This window comes from Martes martes (genome assembly GCF_963455335.1).
Source record: "Martes martes genome assembly, chromosome: 13".
Lineage (NCBI taxonomy): Eukaryota > Metazoa > Chordata > Mammalia > Carnivora > Mustelidae > Martes > Martes martes.
In genome coordinates this window covers 10,321,049-10,327,154 of record NC_137901.1, presented here as the reverse complement: position 1 = coordinate 10,327,154, position 6,106 = coordinate 10,321,049, and the positions used below count along the sequence as shown (strand labels likewise).

Below are 6,106 nucleotides of genomic sequence, written 5' to 3'. Positions count from 1 at the left end.
TTAACAGAAGGAAATTTCCTCAATCTTACAAAATGTACCTGCAAAATATCTACAGCTAACACCATACTTAATTATAAAAGGCTAAATACTTTCCACCTAAAATCTGCAAGAAGACAATGACCTCTATCACCACTCCTTGCAACATTGTAATGGAATGCCTTGCTTATGCAATAAATCATACATAACAAGTGGAATGCAGATTAGAAAGAAAAATAAAGCAGTCCTTATTTTAAAATAAGTTGTTTGCCTAAATAGAAAATGCCACATAATCTACAAAACAATAACTCCTAGGACACAAAAGTGAGTTTAGGTGCTAGGGAAAAAGTTGATATAAAGCATTCAATCATATACTAATAAGTCATTAATAAACAATTGGAATCAAATGAAAAAATAGAACAAAAATGAAAGTAATTTAAAAATCTAATAAATTTGATGCAAGCCCTACATGCAGAAACTAAAAATATTGATGAAAAAAATAAAATAAATGAGGAGAGGTGAGCCATGTTCATGGATAGGAAGATTTGATATTTTTAGTATTTCATTTCCCCCCAATTTTAATGCCATCCTATTAAAAAATGCTAGCAAGATTTTTGTAGAGATGAACAACTTGATTGATTTTTGAATGTTGAAGTATCATTCAGTTGCTGGTCTAAAAAGTATCATTCAATTGCTCATCCAAATCCTATTTTGTTATGATGTGTTATCCCTTTAAATTCTAAACTGTGTTGTTGTTTTCTGTATTTTTGAAATGGAAATAGAGGTAATTAATTTTAGACCTTATTTTCAAATATACATTTGTAATGATATATATTTCTTTCAAAGGAGCAGTTTTATCTCCCTTTCAATGATCTTTATATGTGTATATATTTGTTAAATGTTATTCAAGTGAAATATATCCTTTGTGATTTATCATTTACTTCTAGATTATACAGAAATGTGTTGTATAATTTTAGTATATTTGTAATTTCTCTGTATATATATTTGTTATCAATTTGTGATTTAATTCTAATGTGGTCAAAGGTAATGCTCTTTATAATTTTAGTCCTTTTAAAATAAATGAGACTTGTTTAGTGATCCATACAGAATATTACCTATCCTTGGGAATTTAGAATATAAAATAGAAAAAAATATGTATTTTTTTAGTGCAGAATTAAAAAAATATCAAAAGGTCTTGGTGATCAATAGTGTAATAATACCTAATAATTATAATTAGTTATTATAATTAAATCTTCCACAAATATACCAGCTATTTTCATTTAGTTTTTATGAGATGCTTCAAATCTCCTATTTAGACTATGGAATTCTCTATTGCTTTTTTTAATTTTATCAATTTTTGCTTCATGTATTTTGATACCATATTATTAGTTATTTATTTATGACTATAATGCTCTACTGATAAGTAGGCTTTTTTTCAATCATTATTGCATGTCCTCCTTATTTGTGGTAATTGTCTTGATGTCTGTTATAATTGGTATTAATATGATCACCTCGACTTTGTCATGCTTATGGTTTACATATTGTAATTTTTCTATATATTTAATTTAAACCACCATTGTATATTTATATTTAAAGTGTATTTGTAGTAGACAGATCTGGTTGGATCTTGTTTATTTATCCACGTTGATTACCTTTGCTTTTTAATTTGAATATTTAATCCATTAACATTTAGTATAATTATTGATATTGTTAGATTTCACCCTATCATGTTAGTGTTTATTTCCTGCCAGTACACATTTTTGTTTGTTTCTTTGTTTTCCCTTTCCTGTATTCTTTTGGACTATTGTTTTATAATTCAGTTTATAATCATTAACTGGATTTTCCAGTTACGGTTCTTATCATTAAATTTTTAGCAGCTGCTATAGAGATTACAGTATACATAGTTAAATGTTCACAGTGAATTCAAAGTTAGTATTCTACCCCTTCACTTAAACATAGAAAAACCTCCTGTCTTATGTGTGTTTTTACTTAATGCAAGCTTTATAAGTATAAAATGTATAAAATGTATTCTATATACATTGTAAGCACACAAAGTAATATTATTATTTTTGCTTTAAAAAGTAATAATGCATTTTGATCAAGTTAGAGGAAGATGTGTTTTATATTTATCATATATTTGCCATTTCTAATATTTATTTATTTTTGGAAATCTGAGTTACCTTTGGTATTATTTTCCTTCAGCGTGAGGAATATTTTTTGGCATATTTTTTAATGCAAGTCTGATATGGAAAACTGACTTTCGTTATCTGAAATGTATTTATTATACGTTCATTGTGAGATATTCATCTTGGGCATATGGGTATATATTTATGGATTGTTTTTGTTTGTTTGTTGGTTGGTTTGGTTTGGCTTTTGGTTTTGGTGTTTTGTTTGTTTGATTTTTACATTTTAAGTATGATATGCCAATCAATTCTAGTCTCCAGTGTTTCTGAGGAGCAGTCACTGGCCTAAGACATTCTTTTCGGCCAGTGTTTAATGTGTTGTTTTGTCTCTGGATGCCTTCAGAGTTATCTATTTTGGTTTACAACAGTTTTACTGTGATGTGTCCATGTGTGACTTTCCCCATATTTATTATATTTGGATTTAATTGATCTTCTTTTATTTGTAAGTTTATGTATTTCATATAATTTTTAATATTATTCTACACATCTGAACTGGGTTCATTTTTTTTTTTTTTTTACATTTTTTAAAATCTTAGATTCTGTGTTTTCAGTTTATTTTATTTTATATTATTATTATTTTTTTTTCCTATTCTAGTGGTAAGACTTTTATTCTTGTTCTTTTAACTTTGGATAATTTTGGATTGCTTCCTGGATATTGTGAACATTATTTTGTGGGTGCTCTGGGTTTTATTATACTATTCTAAAGAGTGTTTATGCTTTGTCTTAGCAGGTAGTTAGCTTGATGTGATTCTAACTAGAAACTGTCACACCTGCAGTGGGTTGCAGCACAATTCTTTATTTAATCAGCCTCCTGTTGTCCCAGGAATATGTAGTTCAGGGACAATACCAAGACTTGGTCAAAATTTATACATCATATATGAAGCTGCCTTTCCTCTGGATTTCTCCTTTATGGATTTGGCTGTCTTTTTCCTGTAACCCTTGTAACTTGGATTTCTTTTCTTAGACTTTCCAATGAGAAAGAGAGAGTCTTCCTATTGGTTTACTTTCTTGCATCATGAACACAGATGATCTATAGATAAAGCCACACACACACACACACACACACACACACACACACCAAACTAAACTTTCCTCCTTTAGCGTTTTGTTTTGTTTTAATCTTAAGTCCTTTTCAAATCTCCTTATTTTTATTTATACTTTAGGAATTTCAGACATTTTAAAAAGTATCCCCTATACTTCATAGTTATTTTTCATGTTTGTAGGTCAGATTGTAGAAGCTTATTTCTTTATACCCAAATTGCAATTCAAACAATAATGTCTTAAATTGGGTAACCATCTAAGGACCCTTATTGATAGTACAAACTGTGATAGCCTGAGTCATGACAGGGCAGGCATTTAGAAACTTTCTTCTCTTCTTTGACTGTTTTAGTTGAAAGGAGTGCAGCTGAAACTGTAACCAAAGGAGGTATTTTGCTTCCAGAAAAATCTCAAGGAAAAGTGTTGCAAACAACAATAGTAGCTCTTGAATTCAGCTCTAAAGGAAAGGGTGGGGAGATTCAACCAGTTTGTGTGAAAGTTGAAGATAAAGTTCTCCTAAGATATGGAGGCACCAAAGTAGTTCTAGATATAAGGATTATTTCTTATTTAGAGATGTATACATATTTAGAAAATATGTAGACTGAAATCATTATTAAAGTAGGATGAAGTGAAGCTGCCCATTCCAGTGACATTGTGAAATCTTTTCATCGTGTAAATAATTTTCCTGTCTCTCTTTGATAATGATCCAATGGGATACAGGCAAATGAAAAGGACTCTTTATTATCACTTGGTAACAGAAATAGAACAAATAATCCTAAAATTTATATGGAACCAGAAAAGACCTCGAATAGCCAAAGGAATATTGAAAAAAAAAGAAAGCCAAAGTTGGTGGCTTCACAATTCCGGACTTCAAGCTCTATTACAAAGCTGTCATCATCAAGAGAGTATGGTACTGGCACAAAAACAGACACATAGATCAATGGAACAGAATAGAGAGCCCAGAAATAGACCCTCAACTCTATGGTCAACTAATCTTCGACAAAGCAGGAAGGAATGTCCAAAGGAAAAAACCCCCCATGTTGCATCGCCACTTCCTCATATCAAAGAGATCATATGATAGTTTTCTTTCTCTAACTGACTTATTTCACTAAGCATGATACCCTCTAGTTCCATCCACGTCGTCACAAATGGAAAGATTTCATTTCTTTTGATGGCTGCATAGTATTCCATTGTGTATATATACCACATCTTCTATATCCATTCATCTGTTGATGGACATCTAGGTTCTTTCCATAGTTTGGCTACTGTGGACATCACTGCTGTAAACAGTCGGGTGCATGTGCCCCTTCGGAGCACCACGTTTGTATCTTTAGGATATATACCCAGTAGTACAATTGCTGGGTCATAGGGTAGCTCTATTTTCAGCTTTTTGAGGAACCTCCACACTGTTTTCCAGAGTGGTTGCACCAGCTTGCATTCCCACCAACAGTGTAGAAGGGTTCCCCTCTCTCCACATCCTCGCCATTATCTGTCATTCCTTGACTTGTTCATTTTAGCCATTCTGACTGGTGTGAGGTGGTATCTCATTGTGGTTTTGATTTGTATTTCTCTGATGCTGAGCGATGTGGAGCATTTTTTCATGTGTCTGTTGGCCATCTGGATGTCTTCCTTGCAGAAATGTCTGTTCATGTCCTCTGCCCATTTCTTGACTGGATTATTTGTTCTTTGGGTATTGAGTTTGATAAGCTCTTTATAGATTTTGGATACTAGCCCTTTATCTGATATGTCGTTTGCAAATATCCTCTCCCATTCTGTCAGTTGTCTTTTGGTTTTGTTAACTGTTTCCTTTGCTGTGCAAAAGCTTTTGATCTTGATGAAATCCCAATAGTTCATTTTTGCCCTTGCTAATGTTGCCTTTGGCGATGTTCCAAGGAAGAAGTTGCTGCGGTTGAGGTCAAAGAAGTTGCTGCCTGCATTCTCCTCAAGGATTTTGATGGATTCCTTTCTCACATTGAGGTCCATCCATTTTGAGTCTATTTTCATGTGTGGTGTAAGGAAATAGTCCAATTTCATTTTTCTGCATGTGGCTGTCCAATTTTCCCAGCACCATTTGTTGAAGAGGCTGTCTTTTTTCCATTGGATATTCTTTCCTGCTTTGTCGAAGATTAGTTGACCATAGAGTTGAGGGTCTATTTCTGGGCTCTCTATTCTGTTCCATTGATCTATATGTCTGTTTTTGTGCCAGTACCATACTGTCTTGATGATGACAGCTTTGTAATAGAGCTTGAATTGAGCTGGAATTGTGATGCCACCGACTTTGGCTTTCTTTTTCAATATTCCTTTGGCTATTCGAGGTCTTTTCTGGTTCCATATAAATTTTAGGATTATTTGTTCTATTTCTTTAAAAAAATAGATGGGATTTTGATAGGGATTGCATTAAATGTGTAGATTGCTTTAGGTAGAATAGACATTTCACAATATTTGTTCTTCCAATCCATGAGCATGGAATATTTTTCCATTTCTTTGTGTCTTCCTCAATTTCTTTCATGAGTACTTTATAGTTTTCTGAGTACAGATTCTTTGCCCCTTTGGTTAGATTTATTCCTAGGTATCTTATGGTTTTGGGTGCGATTGTAAATGGGACTGACTCCTCAATTTCTCTTTCTTCTGTCTTGTTGTTAGTGTAAAGAAATGTGACTGATTTCTGTGCATTGACTTTATATCCTGACACTTTACTGAATTCCTGTATAAGTTCTAGCAGTTTTGGAGTGGAGCCTTTTGGGTTTTCCACATATAGAATCATATCATCTGCAAAGAGTGGTAGTTTGACTTCTTCTTTGCCAATTTGGATGCCTTTAATTTCTTTTTGTTGTCTGATTGCTGAGGCTAGGACTTCTAGTACTATGTTGAACAGCAGTGGTGATAATGGACATCCCTGCCGTGTTCCT

At 32.7% G+C, this 6,106-nt stretch overlaps 1 pseudogene across 1 annotated transcript; it reads left to right on the top strand.

Annotated features, from left to right (window-relative positions):
* The first annotated feature begins 3,499 nt into the window (after positions 1 to 3,499).
* LOC308354401 (10 kDa heat shock protein, mitochondrial-like) lies at positions 3,500 to 3,802 on the top strand (annotated as a pseudogene). The gene has a single exon. The product of its transcript is annotated as a 10 kDa heat shock protein, mitochondrial-like (transcript).
* Positions 3,803 to 6,106: the final 2,304 nt, after the last annotated feature.